Genomic DNA, 20,215 nt, shown 5'->3' with positions numbered 1-20,215 from the left:
ACAGGGATCGGAGTGGAGGATACGGCAGGTGGGTACCAAGATGGATACCTAACACAAGATGGCATTTTTTAGCCATCATACCATTGCTTTAAATATTTGTATGAATTTGGGGGAAACTTCCTTCTTTGCAACCCTAGGTTCTGTTTGCCAGCTTCTTCTGAAGTCTCTCACTACTAAGTGGGCTGATTTTAAAACACCCACCCACCTCCACTCCCAGTCTCCTCTCCACTTCCCTGCTGTCTTCAAATGCCACCTGGCACCTTGAACACTCCAAACACTACCGACACCAAGCTGTGTCGATAGCCAGATGCAGACCTTACCCGAGGTTTGTAGCAAGGAAGGGAAGTGAATTTGCAGCTCAGCACAAAAAAAAAAAAAAAAAAAAAAAAAAAAAAAAAAAAAAAAAAAAAAAAAAAAAAAAAAAAAAAAACAACAACAACAAAACGAACAAAAACCACCACCACCACCACCAACAACGTTTTGAGACAGGGCCTTACTCTGTAACCTTTTGGCCTCAAACTTGTGATGTCTGTCTCAGCCTCCTTTGTGCAGGGCCACAGGGTGCATGAGCACTCCTAGCTTCAGCATATGACCGTTAGCAGTCCCTTCTTCCTCTGCCTTCTTCCTTCTCTCTCTCTTTTTTCTTTTACAGTAATGGGATTTGAACCTGGGGCATTTTGCCTGGTAGGCAAGTGCTGAACAGCTGAGCTATGTCCCCAGCTGTAAGTCCTTTGGTTTAGTCTTTGCTACCTCCGCTAAGCCCTCACTATCCTATCCTGTGTGCTGCTTACTTCTGCTTCTTCTCCCAAGATGCTTCAGTGATTCTCCCTGTTACTGGCGCAGAATACTCTAGCCACTGTGTAGTGAATGCTTGTGGGTTACAAGGCACCATGCTTTTCATTTCTCAAGGAATTGTGGGTGTTCTTCTGCTTAGTGGCTAAGAGCACTTCCCGTACTAGCATGAGGATCCGAGTTCAAATACACAGAGCCCATGTAAAAAAGCCAGGAATGGTTATACACACATAAACCCATAATCATGGGAAGCAGAGACAGGAGGATCTTTTGGCCTTACTAGCCGTCAGTGCGGGTCCAGATTCACAGGTTAGAGTGACAGATCAGGGCACCCGACATCCTCTTCTGGCCTCCATACACATACATTGGTGAAGGCACTCAGGTATGTGCATACGGCACACAAATGCGTCACATGCACAATAAATAAATACAACAATGCAAATACCTCAGAACAGTAATAGGCATTCTTGTTCTCTTTGCTGTGGACGGTGCAGGCACCTATCCTAGGACCTTCTCGTTTCTTTAAAAGTTTTTTACACGGCTACTGTTTTAGCAAAAGAGCCAATCAAGACATTTGCCAAATACATTTTCTGGTATTTTTGAGGCTGATCCTAACATTAGCATGTAGTGCAAGGTAGCCCTACACTCATGGTGATCCTCCTGCCTTAGTCTCTCGAATGCTGAGATTACGGGTGTGTGCCAGGGCAAATACAACTTTTAAAATATTTCAAGTGTTTGATGAACTTTATTTGCAGTTCCAGAATTAAGCAGAAAACTTTTATTCCATAAGAATAAGTGTTCCTTCTACGTGCTTGCATTTTCTGATGTTGGGGCTCAAACTGAGGGCCCTGAGCACACGAAGTCAGTACTCTGTCGCTGGCCTGCATCCCTGGTGCTGTCGCTGGCCTGCATCCCTGGTGCTGTTGCTGGCCTGCATCCCTGGTGCTGTATAACTGTTCTGATGGCCCTTTTGCTTTACACGAACGTCCTCCTTTGCTTTCTATTGCTAAAACACCAGGACCCAAAGCACTCTGGGAAGGAAAGGGGCTGTTTCTCACTGCAGCTTTCAGTCTCTCATGAAGGGAAGACAGGACAGAAACCTGGCAGCAGGAGCTAAAGCAGAGGCTATGGAGGGACACTACTTATTACCTGGCTTTCCCAGGCCCCTTGGGTTACTCCCTTAGACAGTTCAGAACTGCTTTCCCATGAGTGCTACCACCCGCCTTTGGCTGGAGCCTCCCGTATCAAGAAAGTGACTCACAGATTTGTTTACAGGTCGATCTGATGGACAGGCGTTTACTCAGCTGAGGTATCCTCTTCCCAGGTGACCCCAGGTGTGTCAAGCTGACAAAAAAAAAACAAAAAAAAAAAAAACAAAACTAACCAGCACAATAATGTTTTCTTCTTCTAGGACACAGTACAAGACAACATGACAAACAGCAAGACTAGAAAGAAATGCAAGTGAGACCACACGGTTGTTGCATGAGTATCTTGGGCAGTAGAAGAAGATGACCAGTTTATGTGAGGGTGCTGGGCTGCCGTCCAAAGGCAGAAATCAGGGAAAGGGAACACCTTGAGTTGAGTCTTAAAGAATAAGTGAAACTGAATAGGAAGGGATAAGGAAGGCATGAGAGGCCGAGGCAGGGTGAGCAGCGAAGTCCTGGTTAACAACGAGGACTCTAGGCTCACATAGCCATTTGCCCACTGGATGACTTTGGTAAGTCAGTTCATCTCCTTGCTTGAATTGGAAAACTGCTATAGCAATAGGTGCCTTCCTCAAAAGTCTGTGGTTAGGAGTAAATGAGGAAATGCAGACTAAAGGAAGGGACTAGAACCTGAAATATAGAAGAGCAATCTAGCTTAAGTTAAAAGGGAGGGAAAAGTGGCCACAGCTAACATCTTTTATATTTAAATTGGCTATTGCAGTAATATTTTTGAAATGACTTTTCACATTTGTTACTTCTTTAATTTCTTCAATAAACTTTTTAAAAATTATGTTTGTTTGTATGTAGGTGTGTGATTCAAAGAACCTTGTGGGAATGAGTTCTTTCTTTAAACTAGGTGAGTCATGGGGATTGAACTCAGGTCCTCGGGCTTGCTGGCAAGAACTTTTATCCGCTGAGTCAGCTTGCCTGCCCATCTCCAGTAACCTTACAGGCATTTGTGGTGATTATCACTCACAGACCTTCCAAATTAAAATCTTTGCACTCATTTTTAATAGTAAAACACCAAACCAAATAAACCCAAGAGAATTCAAGCTCCGAAATGCTTAAAAGCAGATTTTTGCCCAACGATTATTTCCTGATAAATTATTTTTCAAACGTAGGTAGATTTTCTCCAACGGGGTACAGTTAGAACATACAGTGGGAAGGCCAGGGGTTAGTTGATCAGTCAAAAACAATTTTCTTAGACTTTGCCCCTCTTACAGTTTAGTCACGCTAATGATTAGCCAACTCCAAATCAATAAGGAATTAATTAACCTTAAATAAGGAATACTTGAAGTCAGGCCTTTTTGTTTGTTCGTTTGTTTTTTTGTTTTGTTTTGTTTGCAATACAGGGTTTTTCTGTGTATCTCTGGCTGTCCTGGAACTGAATTCTGTAGACCAGGCTGGCCTCAAACTCACAGAGATCCGTCTGCCTCTGCCTCCCTGAGTGCTGGGATTAAAGGCGTGTGCCACCATTTCCCGATTGGAAGTCAGGCTTTTTAAAATCAGAACTCAAATAAAAATTTACTCAAGAACAGTAACTTCTGGGAATGAAGATCCTAAGCTTCAGCATGATGATTCCAGAAGACCATTGATGCTGAATCTCTAAAACCAATGAGTGTGCTCCCAGCCCTAACCTGCCACACCCCAAGCATCCCCACCACAAATAGGAGACAGGGAAGAAGGCTTGGCTCAGCACCACTGAGACCCTGCAGCTCTTTTAAGAGCTGTCGGATTTTCATTCTGTTTCCTCTGCTCAGAAAACATCAAGTTCTTCTCTGGGGGAATGAGGTTTGAAACAGGTTTTATTCTATAGCCCAGACTGACTTGAGACTCTCTAGGTAGTAGAACCGACTTCAAACTCTGGTGGTCCTCCTGCTTCTGCGCATGTGTGAGCCACTACAACTTGCTAGAGAAATGCATCTCTAGATGCTTTCCCTTGCATTCTATTCTGTGCCTCCTTTTCTTCTTCACAAGTTCCTTGGAACTCCCTGGTGAGAGCCCTGTAAATGGCTCATATGTTGCTTTCCCGCAAGGCCAGACATAAAAAATGCTAATGAAGTTACAGAACTCCAGAAGCAAGCATAAGGAATACTTCCTTTGCCAGCAGGGTAAAGGGAGGGAGAAGATAAGCAATTTTGTTGTTGGGACAGAACAACTGGGAAGTTCTAGGTCTCACTGTGTTGCCCAGGCTGGCCTTGAACTCTCCTGAGCACTATCACACAGGTCCAAGTCCAGGATTTTATAAAATCAGGATATGTATGGAAGGCCAGGGTGGGAGAGCTGGATGCCTGTTGTCTCCCCTAAGTTGTGTGGCAGGTTTACTGTGGGCCCGAGTGCATGACCAATAGAATGTCCCTAGGACATGGCTAACAGGTGTGTCTGCAGCTTGATAACCTTTACTGTCCCAGACAGTGAGATTGGTACTATCGAGATCCCAGGAATCCTTGCAGCTCCTTTAGCTCTAAGTTTCTCTGTTCCACACCCACGAATAGTGGTTGTTTTGGATGGTGCTAAGGTCAGGTAGAACTGAGTAAGGAAGGGATACAGAGGCTTCCGAGCACTCCTTTGTACTTTGATTTCTTCCATCATCTTGGATTCAGGGAGATTCCCTAACTTGCTCTCTTCCTTCACTGATAACGAAGCAGCTCTGTGCATCCACTTAATTGTTTGGCCAAAGATAAGAAAGTTGAACTTTTCTGTTGATTGATTCTTTCTCCTCCAAATATTTCCTCCATTTAAAATGACTGTTCTGGATTTTCTTTTTTTCGGGGGGGGGGGCTTTGTTTTTTTTTTTTTTTTTTTTTGGTTTTTCGAGACAGGGTTTCCCTGTAGTTTCTAGAGCCTGTCCTGGAACTAGCTCTTGTAGACCAGGCTGGCCTCGAACTCAGAGATCCGCCTGCCTCTGCCTCCCGAGTGCTGGGGATTTTCTTCACAGATTGCAAGATGATATGATTTTACCATTGCGTTAGAGCCATAGACTCACCCTTAGAACTGAGAGGGGGGCCAGTCACACTGTGGAGACTTTAAGTGTATCAGGGAAGTCCTGACTGATATCCAAGGTTACTTAGCTCCATTCCTTTAGGAGAGACCTCAGATTCTTCCATCTTTCTCATCATTCATTGTCCAGAAAGTAGTTACCTAAGTTTCTGGGCACAGCAGCTTCAGGAAGCACTGTGTGGAAGCCCCACGATGAATTTATTGGTTGGCTAGCTTGTGTGTTTTTACTGCGAGTGGGGCTGCTTAAGAGGTTTTGTCTATTTAACAGATTACTGGAAGCATCATGGAAGAGGGTGGAACTTCTCTGGAGATTAAACAGGGCCAGAGATGACGTCGTGTGTGCATGACCTGGGCAGCATCATAAGACCACTCTCAGAGGGCTGGGTGCTTGTCTTAATGCTTTGTTAATACTGCCTTGAAATATTCTGTACATTTTGGACAGGGGCCCTTGTCCAAAAGTATAGTACATTCTATACTAGCACCTGAAAATTATGTAGTTACTCCTGGGCAGGACATAGTCTTTTGGGGAAATAAATTTTAAGATAGAAGAATAATAAGAAACAAATAACCGAACAACAAGGGGTTGGAGAGATGGCACAGTAGTTAAGAGCATTTCCTGCTCTTTCAGAGGACCTGAGTTCAGTTCCCAGCCCCCACATTGGGAGGCTCGCACTGCCTGCAACTTCAGCAGCAGGGAGTCTAAACACTCTGTCCTCCAAGAGCACTCATGTGCATTCACACAGATACACATACATATACACACATAAAATAAATGAAAAACCCAGCCAAACAACAAAAAGAAAAGAAAAATAGGAATAATAACAAATACTGGGTTTGTTAAATGTGGGTTTGATAACTTATATATAAATAATTATATAACCAAATAGCTTTTAAATTAACTTGCAGTGAAAGCAGTCCACAGTGGACACTGAGATTATAAATGGTTTACATGGATTAACTCAATTTAGACTCAAAAGAGATTGTAAAATGAATGCTGTGGTTAACTCCTCCCCTTCTTCTCTCTCCACTTCTCTTTTCTTTCCCTCCTCTCCTCTTCCCCCTTCCCTTGCTTCCCCTCCCCTTTTCTCCTCTTCCTTCCTATCCTTTCCTCTTTCTCTTCTCTCTACTCTTCTTCTCTAGCCCCTCCCCCAGTTCTTTTTCTTCTCCCTTCCTCTTTCTCTTTCCTCCTCTTTTCCCCTTTCCTCAATCTTTCTTTCTTCTGATGGGGACTCAATTTGTCACCTAGGCTGACTTCAAACTCCTAGGCTCAAAGGAGCCTCGCACATCAGCCTTTCAGGCAGCCTGATTCAATTTTGTTATTGCCAAATATCCATTTGATTTAGTATATCTATATCTATATTAGTTTAGCTATGTATTTCTGTGTAATCCCCATTCTGCCCTATAGGCAATCTGTTGTTTTTTTGTTGTTGTTGTTTTCTTGCTTTTTCTTGTTTATATTGAGTTATATATTTTTCCCTCATCCCCTTCTTTCCTCTCCTCTCCCCTTCTACCCTTTCCCATGATCCTCACACTTCCAATTTATTCAGGAGATCTTGTCTTTTTCACCTTCTTATGTAGATCCATGTATGTCTCTCTTAGGGTTCTCTTTGTTATCTAGTTTCTCTGTGATTATGGTCTGTAGGCTGGTTTTACTTCACTTTATGTCTAAAGCCACTTATAAGTGAATACATATTATATTTGTCTTTCTGGGTCTGGATTACCTTACTCAATATGTTTTTTTTCTATTGATTATTTTCTATTCATTATTTTTTACCGCTGTGTAGTATTCCATCATGTAAATAAATGTACCACATTTTCTTTTTCCATTCTTTGGTTGAGGGGCATCTAGGTTCTGGTTATTACAAATAATGAAGCTATGAACATAGCTGAGCACATGTCCTTGTAGTATGATTGAGTGTCTTTTGGTTATATACCCAACAGAGGTATTGCTGGAAGTAGATTGTTTCCTAATTTTCTGAGAAATCACAATACTGATTTCCAAAGTGGTTGTACCAGATTGCACTCTGACCAGCAATGCAGGAGCATTTCCCTTACCCCACATCCTGTCCAGCATAAGCTGTCATCAGTGTTTTTAATCTTGGCCATTCTGACAGATGTAAGATGGAATCTCAGAGTTGTTTTGATTTGCATTTCTCTGATGGCTAAGGATGTTGAGCATTTCCTTAAGTGTCTTTCAACCCTTTGAGATTTGTCTCTTGAGAGTTCTTTGTTTAGGCTTGTACCCCAGTTTTCCTAAATTGGATTGTTTGTTCTTTTGATCTCAAGTTTCTTGGGTTCTTTGTATATTTTGGAAATCAGTCCTCTGTCTGATGTGGGGTTGGTGAAGATCTTTTCCCATTCTGTAGGCTGCCATTTTGTCTTGTTGACCATGTCTTTTGCTTTACAGAAGCTTCTCAGTTCCAGGAAGTCCCATTTATTAATTGTTTCTCTCAGTGTCTGTGATACTGGGGTTATATTTAGGAATTTGTCTCCTATACCAATGCGTTCAAGTGTACTTCCCACTTTCTCTTCTATTAGATTCAGTGTGATTGCTTTTATGTTGAGGTCTTTGATCCATTTTAACTTGAGATTTGTGAATGGTGACGGATACGAACCTATTTTCATTCTTCTACATGTTGATATCCAGTTATGCCAACACCATTTGTTGAATATGCTTTCTTTTTTTTTCATTTTATATTTTTAGCTTCTTTGTCAAAAATCAGGTGTTCTAGATGTGTGGATTGATATCTGGTTCTTCAATTTGATTCCATTGGTCCTCCTGTCTGTTTTTATGCCAATACCAGGCTGTTTTCATTACGTAGCTGTATAGTACAGTTTGAAGTCAGGGATTGTGATGCCTCCAGAAGTCCTTTTGTTGTAGAAGATTGTTTTGGCTATCCTGGGTTTTTTGTTTTTTTTTTTTTTTCCATATGAAATTGAGTATTGTTCTTTCGAGGTCTGTGAAGAATTTTGCTGGGATTTTGATGAGCATTGTGTTGAATCTGTAGATTCCTTTTGGCAAAATTGCCATTTTCCTATGTTAATTCTACCTACCCTAGCGCATGGGAGATCGTTCCACTTTCTGACATCACAGTGTTGTTTTGTGGAGCCACACTAGTAGATATGGAAGGTCCCTACCAAGGGAGCACTCAGGTCTTTGTGTATTGGCTGAATCCCGTCCTTGCTTCACAGGCCTTTATGAAAATTCATCTTCCAGGAGGCCAGGGCCTTTTCCTGTGACGGTCACCACTGTATTTTCAACATCTAAGGCTGTGTCCAACACAATAGTACCTGCTCGGTAATTATAAACTTTCATTTATGGCCAAGATAGGATAACAGGGCCCAGCTTCATCATCTTATTTTAAGCAGCTGAATAATCCCAACTTCAATCCTAAAAACAACGTTTTTCAGATATATTGGACAACAGGTACGCAAGACGGACACTGTCAGAAGGTAAACAAGATGAGCCTTACAGTCAGAGTCTCAGCTGACTACCTGAGAGCAGAAGCCAGGTATGGGCCCGTCGTCTTTTGGAGCTGAGACATCAGGGATGGCAGGGTAACTGGAATTCAGAGCACAGGGTGTGGAGAAGAGAGTGGTGTAGCAGCCAGTGAATTAGCTCATGGATATCAGGAGGTGGCTGGGTTTTGGAAATAACCACCGAGACACCTGGCAGAGGGGTCCTTGAAATTCACACAGGGCTGAGACCCTACTAGTCAAAGCAGAAAGACCTTACTTTAGTGTTAGAGCACTCGACACTGAGCAAAGTTCCAGGGACGTATTTGCCCAGAATCCAGCCCAGAGAGCCAGGATTTAGAGGATGTTTTACACCTAAGAAAGTGTAAAGGAAGCTTCAAACTATTAGCCCTTTTCTAAGTAACCTAATTAATACCCAGCAGCGGAGTCCAGAAATAATTAAGGACAAATGGAAAAATCCATTGCCCACTGACGGCGGACATATTTCTACTATCGATTATCCTGTGTGTGATAAATGACCCTTAACAAGGGGAAAACTAATTAACAGATATAAGATAGAAGTCTGTGAAATGTCTCAGCAGGTAAAGGCGCCTGCTATGCAATCCCCACGACTAGAAATCACGAATTAGTGGTGAAGCTACTCTGGAAGGCTAGCCTCTGACTTCACTAGTGTGTGCCAGCACTTGTACACATGCAATATATACATACAACATACCCTAATGTTAGTAATGAAATGTCTAAAAAGGAGCAGCAAATAAATGAAATAGATGACAGAATTAGAAGAATAACCCTTTATATTAGATATTTAAATATACATCCCATATACCTGTGAGTCCTTGGTTTGATGAGATTGGCAAATATATTGTACCTATTTAGGGCATTTATGTTCACACCGTGTGTGTGTGTGTGTGTGTGTGTGTGTGTGTACATGCGTATGTGAACATACTCATGCCATTATTTGTGTACAAAGGTCAGAGGAAACCCCCACGAGTCAGTTTTTTCTTTCACCTTGGGTTACAGGATTTGAGCTCAGATCATCAGGCGTACACAGCAGCCATTTTTACTCGCTGACCCATCTCACAACTCTATTTTACATTCTCCGTGATTTTTTTTGAAGAGCAGAAGTTCTTTTTTTTTTTTTCTTCTGAAACCCAGTTTGTTAGTCTTCTGTATGCATTGTGCGGATAGTGCTGTATCCAAAAAGGTCTTTGTAAACATACCCCCCCCCCCCCCGCCCTTTTTTAATTCTGCACTGAGAGCACTCAGTGTCCTCCAAGCTGCACTGAGCTCTTAGGGTCAAAGCAATTGTCTTGTCTCAGCTTTCCAAATAGCTGGGACTCTAGGCTGTCTCACTGTAGCAAGCCACGTCTGGATTTAGGTCTACAATCCATTTTGGATGGCTTTTAAAGTACACCAGAAGTAATAAATTAAAGGCCATGTTTTTGCTTTTGGTGCTGTGTGTAGTCATCATGTGTTCTGGTGTCATTTCATGAAAAGATTATCTTTTCCCCATGGAGCTGCTTTGATAACATTGCGGGAAATTGATTGACTATATCTGTGTGGGTCTATTTCTGTACTCTCTGTTCCGTTCAATTGACGTGTGTCGATTTTTGTCTGATATCATATTACGGACCAAGTCTTAACCACCAATGTGATTATATTGGGAAGGAGATTCTTGGAAGGCCACCAGGCCACGAGAATGGAGCCTTCATGATTTGAGTTCATGTCTTTTGAAAATAGGTCCCAGGGCCTTCTGGTTCTTTGTTGACTATGTGAATCCATGAAGGAAAGGGAAATATAGGCTGTAGCCCAGAAGTAAACCCTTATTAGAACCCAACCATGGTGCACCATGCAGCCAACTCTAAACCCAAGGTTTATGGGGATCTTCACAAAGGCCCCAAGCAGCATGCAGGACATTGGAAAGAGCTGTGCAGGGGTGAGGCCAACATTTGCAACCGGAGCACTGAAGGAACACACAGGTGCCACCAGAATCTGAGATTCTGCCTGTGAAGCATTGCTCATAGGCTGGACTAGCATCTTTAACCCAGTCATTCAAAGGAGGAGTTCCCAGGTGTGAGAAAGGCATGCTAAAAGACTAAATCCACCAATCAGGCCAGCCAGTTTTTACATCCTATACTCCACCCACCTCTCTTGCCCCACGATATCTATTCCTCTTTATTTAACACCCAGTGCCAACTTAATAGGTGGAATACTTTCTGCTCTGTACAGGTTTCTTCTTCTTACTTCTTCCTTTTGAATGTTTTCATTTTCCTCTTCCAAAGAAGAGGGAAGCCCGGTGTGTAGGGTCTTTGTGGCTCAGTCTCCTGGTGTGCAGGGTCTCTGTGGCTCAGCCTCCTGCTGAGATTTGGACTGTCCTATACTATCTGAGAACATACTTTTCCTCTTTCTCTTCAGTATACATTTAGCCAAACCACTCCTATGCTCATACTTGTTTAATAAAACCCAGATTGGCCAGTAGCCAGGCAAGAAGCATAGGCAGGGCAACAAGACTAAGAGAAAAGACTCTTAAAAGAGGAAAGACTAAGAGGAAAGAGAGAGATGCAATCATCAATCAGACACATAGGAAGTAAGACAAGAATGCCTCACTGATGAAAGGTACCAAGCAATGTGGCAAACCATAGACAAGAATTATGCTGAGCTAATGGGCCAATCAGTTTATAACTAAAAAAATATATGGGTTGATTTAAGTTTAAAGAGCTAGTTAATATTAAGCCTGAGTTAATATACTAAGAAGTTTATAATTAATATAAGCCCTTGTGTGTTTCTTTGAGACTGAATGGCTACAGGACCAGGTGGGAAAGAAACGTCTGTCTACAAATGGTGACCAAATGTTTTCTCAGGTAGGGTCTGTTTGCTAGCAGGAAGCAGAGGCATGCTCCTTTAAGAGAGGCTTCCTGACTCAGTGTTAGCAGCAAAAATGTTGCAGCTCTTTAAGAGGCTCTGCCACCAAACACTTAAATGGTGTTTATGAGCAGCCAACATCAGGTTTCTTGGTGGCTGCATGAACCTAGAAACTTCACAGAGTTGTAGCAATAAATATGGCTCCTGCCAGTACCTCAGCCATGAAGCTAGACTCTCAAAAAGTGAAGAAATGGTGTGGAACCAGCTGCCAAAGTTGCAGCTTTAATCCTAGCCATATTGCTTAGCAGATTAGAGACTCATGGTTTACAGTGTGTTTAAAAATAAATGTAGGCTTGGGAGAGAAAAAAAAGATAAAGTCCTTAAAAAAAAGAAATAAAGTAGTCAGGTGTGGTGGCACACACCTTTAATCCTAGCACTTGGAAGGCAAAGGCAGGTGAATCTCTTTGAGTTTGAGGCTAGCCTGGTCTACAGTGTGAGTTCTAGTTCCAGGACAGCCAATGATACACAGAGGAGCCCTGTCTCAAAAAACTAAAAATTAAATAATAAAATAAAAGAAATAGAGTTTTAAAATATCATGTAAAGATGGAAAATACACAGAGAATCTGGATACTGCATGTTACTGTGTTGTCTTTGAACTGTTTGATTAACAGCTGAGGAAGGAGCAACAGACTAAAAGACATTTGGTTATATATGCTGCAGGATTAATCCAACCTATATATTTTGAAAATGCTTTCACTTCAAAATTTAAGTAAAAAAGATATATTACCTTGGAGAAGAGGTTTTGCTTTTGTTTCCACAGGATATGAGAGGCTGTGGATTCATTCTGAGTTTAAAAAAAATGAGGATTAATCAAGGAAGATTCCCTGAAAAATCTTCGTTAGGAGCAGATGGCCCAGATGACCCCACATTTTAGAGCACCTCTGTTGCAGTTTCTTCTGATTTCCACATCCAGAACTGCTTCAAGACTGCTGGCTGAGGGGGCTGGAGAGATGGCTCAGAGGTTAAGAGCATTGCCTGCTCTTCCAAAGGTCCTGAGTTCGATTCCCAGCAACCACATGGTGGCTCACAACCATCTCTAATGGGGTCTGGTGCCCTCTTCTGGCGTGCAGGCATACACACAGACAGAATATTGTATACATAATAAATAAATAAATAAATAAATAAATATTTAAAAAAAAAGACTGCTGGCTGAGATGATCCGGCCTCACAGAATACTCCAGTCAGGACTTGGCCATAATTCTAAATTTCCTTTGGGTCCTCATAAGATTATCAGTGCCCCCAGTCAGCAGGGAGTAGCCTAGAAAACTGTACCTAATTCCCCAAAAAATGGATTATGGATGTTTGTCTTTGTTTAGCATGTTGGTTACAAGTTGTCATGGATAATGGTCAGGAAAAAAGTTAATCAAAGGAGATTAGATTCAGGGCCTTATTTTGAAAAGAAAAAAGGGCGAATTGCTGTGGGATAATGCGTTTGCACACTGCAAAGATTTGTCACTCATATTGGTCTAATAAAACCCTGATTGGCCAGTAGCCAGACAGGAAGTATAGGCATGGCAATGAGACTAAGAGAATTTTGGGAAGAGGAAAGAGAGAGAGAGAGAGAGAGAGAGAGAGAGAGAGAGAGAGAGAGAGAGAGAGAGAGAGAGACAGTCACAAGCCAGAGGCAGAGGAAGCAAGACAAGAATGCCTCACTGATAAAAGGTACCAAGTTACATGGCTAAACATAGATAAGAATTACGGGTTAATTAAGGTATAAGAGCTAGTTAATAGTAAGCCTGAGTTAATAGGCCAACCTGTTTATAATTAATATAAGTCTTTTTGGAACTAAACGGCTATGGGACAGGGTGGGGTCAGAAATTTCTGTCTACAAGTGTCCCATCTCCTCCTATTCTGATCAATCCCATGCTAATCACTTAGATCACTCTGTTTTCCTCTCTTTTCTGTTTCTTTGCACTCATACTCACAGGAACTAATATTATAACACAGAGAGTATTATCAGTCTTCCTTCATTCCATTAAATGATTGATGCTAAAGGCTGACTGATTTCTAATTTACTATCAATTCATTTCCACAGTGACTATTGTTATAGATAGCATTCTACTCTCAGGGAAGTATTGAGGGTAGATCCCTGTGCCCCAAACAATCAACTACCAGAAGAAAAATGACACCCCGGTCTTATTAAAACCTAGTTCCCCTAGGCATTACAAACACTCCCACTGAGGGAAGAAAGGTCACTGGAATTTTCAAAAGTTAAGAAAATCCAATCAATGTGCAAATTCCAATAAAAAAACATAAGTCTCATGAAAAACAAGACAACACATCACCCAAAGTTACAAAACGACAGTAATGGCCCCAGTGAAAATGATTTAAATGAAGTTCCAGGCAAAGAATTCTAAGGAATGATTATAAATATGTTCAAGGAAATCAAAGAGGACACAAATAAGCTCTTGGACGAACTCCCAAGAGAACAAAACAACTGAATTAAATAAGGAAGTCAACATGGGATGTGAAAATAGAACAATAAAAAAAAACAGCAATACTGAATAAAAACCAAAACGAAATGCAGAAATAGCAGGAACTCCTAAAGTCTAGGGGAAGAGATGCCCACCAAGATATTGGAGGTGTGCAGGACACCAAATAGACAGGACCACAAAAGAAGCTCCGCAGGTCTTCTTTTAAAATGGTTAAAACACTAAAGGCACATAATGAAGAAAACATTAGAAACCACAAGAGAGAAACACTGCATCATATAAAAAGGCATGCCCATCAGAATAGCAGCTGATTTCTGAATAGGAACGTCAAAAGTTGGAGGTATTTCAAGGTGTGAGAGAAGGGTACCAACACAGGCTGCTTTCCCTAGCAAAATATCTCATAACTGAAGGAGAATTAAAATCTTTTCACGACCAAAAGAAACTACAGAAATCCGTAGCCACTAAACCAGGTCTACAGAGGATATTAAAAGGATTTTTCTCTTTTCAGACTGGAGAGAAAAATGACACACTCAAAGGCTCTGAGAAAGAATAAAAGATGCTGGCGCAGTGGCTAGACAAATAAGGATCAAGTAAACACCAAACACTGCAAGCTCAACAAAATGGCACCCTCTCCATTCCTCAACTGGTGTACAAATTTCCCCAACCTCCCTTAACCAGCTCCTCAATTATACTCTTCATTATTTAGCTTGCCACCTATTTAGTAGAAGCGTCCTCAGCTTCTTGACACACCTGCCTTTTCTTCGTTGTGGGGAGCAGACGAAATCCTAAGTGAATGTGTCTTGTTGAGATGAGCAAAGCTCTGTCAAGGACCCCAATGCCTCAGGCCCATGAGAATAGCAAAGCCTTCCCCAGGTCAGGCACAGGGAAACGGCCAAGCCTTCCACGGATCCATGTGAATGTTGACAGGGTGTGCAGAGAACATCAGCTCACCCCTGCTTCCTTCTTCCACATGTTTAGAGCCTGAGATTGCTCCTCTACAGAGACCTCTCCCCAAGATGAGCCAGCCTCCCCGACTTGGTACTATATAGAAAACAAACACATTGGGTTGCTAGGTTTGGTAGTAGTGCCTTCCTTCAGAGCGAGCACAGCTAACTCGGTCCCAGCCTTCCTGTATGTGTGCCATCATTTCTGAAGTATCTGTCGTCGTTTGTTTTCCCTCATCCTCTCATCTACCCCATCGGTTTTCCAGGATCCTGTAGTGCAGGATGTGACACTTAGAGATCCCTACATTTTTGAATGGCAAAGACATTGTCTTTGTATCCTCAGAAACCAAGGTGGTTGCCAGGGTGATCGTGAGTACTTATCCGTTTGTCAAATGGACTCATAAAGGGGTTCCTACCAGCTAGTTGGCATAGAGTCATGCATAGTCCTGTTTTCTAGAAAAAAATATTTCCAGTACAAAACTACCGACCCTTGTTTACATACCACTCACTCACTAGTCCAGTGGTGGACGATGCTCCTACAGATAAACCTGTTTATATCTTCAGCAGAATTAGCTGAGGATGTAGCTCAGTGGTAGAGTGATTGTCTAGCAGGCGTGAGACTCTGGGTTGAAAGTTCCCACAGAATTCCTAGACCTGCAAAAAAAAGTCCAAAATCTATAAATATTAACTTGAGGGTTGCCCTCCTAAACTGAGAGCAAGGACAGACACCGTGAAGGAGGGCCTGGGGCTTAAAGCTGACCAGTGACTGGAGGCCTCTCCTCCTTGCTCCTGTGTTTTTCTTTTAGTCTTCCACGAGAAGCTGCAAGGGATCGCAGGCTGGGGTAAGCAAAGGCCCTGGAGGAGGGTAAAAGGCGGGTTTGCCAGATTTCTTAACAGTCAGATGAAGTTCAGGTGTCCTGTCCTATACAGGAAGGCATAATTCACACAATAAAGATTGATTGCATATGTTTAATGAAATGGCATTTTTAAATTTTAGCTGTGCGTGTGTTGCATGTGTGTGTGGGCATGGCCGTATGTAATGCAGAGGCCAGAGGAGACTGTTAGGTGTCCTACTTTTGCACTCTTTGCCGTTTCCTTGAGGCAGAGTTTTTCACTCACCTGGCAGCCACCAAGCCCGTCCTGTCTCTGTCCCCCACAGTTCTGGGACTGCAGTCATGTATGGCTGTGCCTTGTTTATTTTTTTTTTTTTCTAAAAACTCTCACGAGATTTGGACTGAGGTTCTCACCCTTGCACAGCAAGCTCCCTTATTCACGCTGAACTCATTGCCCAGCAGAGGACGTGAAACAAATCCAACCAAAACTCGAGTCCTTTACTTCAGTGAAATTTCTAAGAATCCAGTGGTGCGGGCCAGGCAGAGATATTTCTTCTAAGGTGAATGGTCAGTTTAATGTGCCTGGCCCCTCTCACCACGGAGAAAGAGACACAAAGCCTACTGGGCTTGTCTGGATTTTGGAGGCAGCACATTTTCATTGGGGTGTGTCACTCAAGCACACACGCCAAGTGTCTCATAAAGCTGCTGGTTTTAAGTAAGAGGTTTTTTTCATAGGTCCAGGCTGCTGTGCAGGATGCTAGGCCAATTGTGCCATATCACTTATCAGGCTCTGGGAATTTTGGGGGCAAAGTCCTACTGTTACCTGCAGATAGCTATTCTCCCTTTGATAAGCAATGCTAAGCCTGGCATTACACCTTACTTAGTGGAAACTGAGCATTTGACAACAAACCCATAAAATTAAGATGTAGCATGAGCTATCAATCATTAATTGGGTATTACTCAATCCACCAAACCATAATGACGGACCTGCAGAGCAGCAATGCACTCTATATGTGATAGCGTTCAAACGGGTTCTGGGGACACAACTAAGCTATGTGAAGAGGTTCCTACTACGTTATAATGCCTTCAGTCCCCAAGCATGCACCTTAGGCCTTGTGGGATATGCTCTGTGATTGAATGACTGAGAAAGGAAAGACTAAGACCCAGTTTACGAAGGCTCTGAATGGCATTCAGGTTCTACCCAGAAGTGGATACACGTAACATTGCTGTCCCATTCTGGACCAAACGTGAAGGACACTGGGGAAGGGAAATCACAGTAGGCAGAATTTTAGGGGGTGCACATTGTCACGATCATGCATTTTGTTTGGTATCAAAAAGACCAGATGTCTTTATATACTGGTGCATGGACTGTAGCTAGTGATTTGCCTGAATGGAAGTATGATTGGAAAACTGGTGTGAAAAACATTTGGGGAAGGCCTATGCGGGTATACTACTCCAAACAGGCAAGGATGTGAAGCTAGTTTTGTGCTATAAATGCTCACTGAAAGGTGACTTCAGAAGAGGAGGACTTTTAACAATCAAGTGGATTGGATGACCTACTCTGTGGACAGTCAGTTTCTTTCCTTGGCCATCCCCGCCCAAGTGGCCATGGTGTCAGAGATGGCTATGTATTGGCTAAGTAATGAGGACTTTTTTTTTTTTTTCGCCAAGGCTGGCCTTGCTGTGGTGCTTGTTGAGTGCCAAATCTGCCAGCAGCTGAGATTAACAAGGAGCCTTTGATATGGTGTCCTTCCTGGGGATGACCAGCGATCTGGGGATGACCAGCCAGTGATCTGGTGGCAGGTTAACAACACTGAACCAATTACTTGGTGGGAAAAGCAGCATTTTTTTTTTCTTACTGAAAAAGATACTTGCCATTATTCATTTTCTTCTTCTGTTTGTAGTTTTTCTGTCAAAACTTCTATTCATGGATTTATAGAATGTCTTACCCACCATCGTGCTATGCTAAGCAGTATTGTTTCTGACCAAGGAACATAGCCAAAGAAGTGTGACAATGAACTCCTGCTCATAGATCTGTAAGTTTTACCATGTTTCCCACCACACTGAAGCATTTGGCTTGATAGAATTGATTTAATTTTTTTTTTTAAAAAAATAGTAGAATGAACTTTCTAGAATAATGTTTTTATTATTTTTTTGAGAATTTCATATGATAAGTTTTGATCATATTCTTTCCCCTCCATAGGTCCTCCCACATATCTGTAACTATCCAACTTCTTGTTCTTTCCAAAAAAAAACAAAACAAAGTGAAAAAAAACCAGCAGCTGCGATTGGAGTCACTGTGTAATTAAGTTTGTGATTATCAATTTTCATTCTCTATGATTCAGCCCTCCTGTACAGGACAAATAAGATGTGGTGGGAGCTATCACCCCTGCATCTTTCAAGTCCTTGATGGTGGCACAAATTTCTGTCACCCTACAGGCTTTGCATCTTGGTTTTATTCACGATTTTCCCTGACGGGGGCAGCTCTATTTGCTTGGATTTGGCCTTTCCAACCGCAGATAGGGTTATCAGTGTGGGGATTATCTGTCCCAATTGTGCATTCTGGGGTGCATGTAGGATAAGTTTAGGGACTTACTGGGCCCACTGTGAGTCAGACTTTGTCTGAAGTCTATTAATGACCTGACTTCCGCAAGCCTCTTTGACTTTGGGCACAATGCTTGCTGGGATCTTCAGAAATCAATATCAATTTAGAGGCAGCGTCTTGTGAACTAGAGAAGGTCTGATCACTTCCTTTTCTCTAAGGTAAAGTTACCGATGTAAAAATCTCTAGGTCCCTTAGGGAAAAAGAGTCAGAGGGAAACTTTCAAATATTGTAGGAGTTTCTGCCTCAAGGGGTCCTGTTCTCCCATTCATTTGAGGGGTGTCTTTAAATTGACTCAAGACAGGAAATGAGTTGAGGGGACCTTGATTCTCTATTTTAGTAATTCAAAGTGACCTTTCTTTCCGTTGTCTGGAGTCCCTTCCCTTGTAGAGATCAAGCAAACCCTCGGTAGACCCCTTATTTCATTTCTGGGAATACCAAGATTAATTTAGCCAGTGCTAAAGTTTACTGTGCTGTCGATTATGATAAGTACATCCAGTCTTTGGTAATTGCCACGTGAACCTTGCTACTCCCTGGTCAGTGGAGATAGGAGGTAGAGTCAGAAGTGCTTGACTAGTGAATCATAAAAGTAACTCTGGGACCTATCAACCAAGGACTGCCATCAATATAATCTTTAGATCATGCAAACCTTCTCTAACAAACAAGAAAAATATCTAATCACAATCTGGAAGTAAAACTCACTAAAGAATTTGCATATGACTCGTGCCCACAAAAGCCAGAGGATGTCAGATCCCCTGGAACTGGAATTACAGATGGTGTGAGCCACCATGTGGGTGCTGGGAAGAGATCCTGGGTCCTCTGGAAGACAGCCAGTGCTCTTGACCACTGAACCATCTCTCCAGCCCTCTTCCTCTTTCTTATATCTAGGGTGTTACTGGAAGGCGCTGCCTACATTAAATGCCAGGTCTTCCCACTTTAAATAATCTGGTCGAGAAAATCCCTCACAGGCGTGCCTAGCTTCCTGCCTTTAAAAAAAATGTTGATTCCAGATCCAGCCAAGTTGAATACCAAGATTAACCGTCAGACGCCCACCCCTTGCCAGCTTGACACCCTGTCACATGTCTTTAGGTCATGACTGATTTCCAAATGGAAACAGTGGCAGTGCCCTAATTCTGTCTACCACTCACAAAGCTACAAGCTCATCATTTCTTCTCCTCTACAACAGGTGACAAACTCACTTAGGAACATTTGGTCTCTTAGTGCCCCATGCCCTGGGTATTAAAATATGCATTTGCAACACTTAACCACTGATATTATCTCAATGTTGCACTAAATGGCAAAGAAATAGGGGGTTGTAGTGATAGTTCAGCGGGTAAGAGCATTTCCTGCTCTTGAAGAGGAACTGGGTTCTGTCTTCAGCACCTATATCCACAATCACCTGTAACACCCCCCAGCTCCAGGGGACCCAACACACACACACACACACACACACACACACACACACACACAAACGTGTACTGTTATAGACACACATACAAATACACATAAGTAGGAATTTTAAAATAAGGTGATTTCTTTAAGTGATAGATAGAGGAGAGCTGGAAAAAAATGATTTAGTGGGTAAAAGCACTTGCCACCAAGACAGATGACCTGCGTTCAAACACTAGGACCCACATGGAATTCCTTCAGGTTGTCCTCTGGCCTCAACTTGTGCTCTGTGATATGTGGACACACACAGAGAGGTAAACAGACAGACAGACAGACACACACACACACACACACACACACACACACACAAAAGAATGAATACAATGTGATAAAATCTGAACAGAAAAGAAATAGAGGAAAGAAAATACAAATATAAGTGTACAGATGCACAAACATGCCCTTTTAAATGGGACAGAAGCACTCATGAAAATTACAATAATTTCTGAAAGTGGCCATGTGGTTAGCTGGTGTATGTAACTACCTCCCTCTACCATCCAGTCCATAGTCCCTCCGTCCCAGCAAGCACTGCAACCATAACCTAGCAAGTTGTGGCTTTTTC

This window comes from Arvicola amphibius, chromosome 5 (genome assembly GCF_903992535.2).
Source record: "Arvicola amphibius chromosome 5, mArvAmp1.2, whole genome shotgun sequence".
NCBI lineage: Eukaryota > Metazoa > Chordata > Mammalia > Rodentia > Cricetidae > Arvicola > Arvicola amphibius.
Note: the sequence above shows the minus strand (reverse complement) of the source record.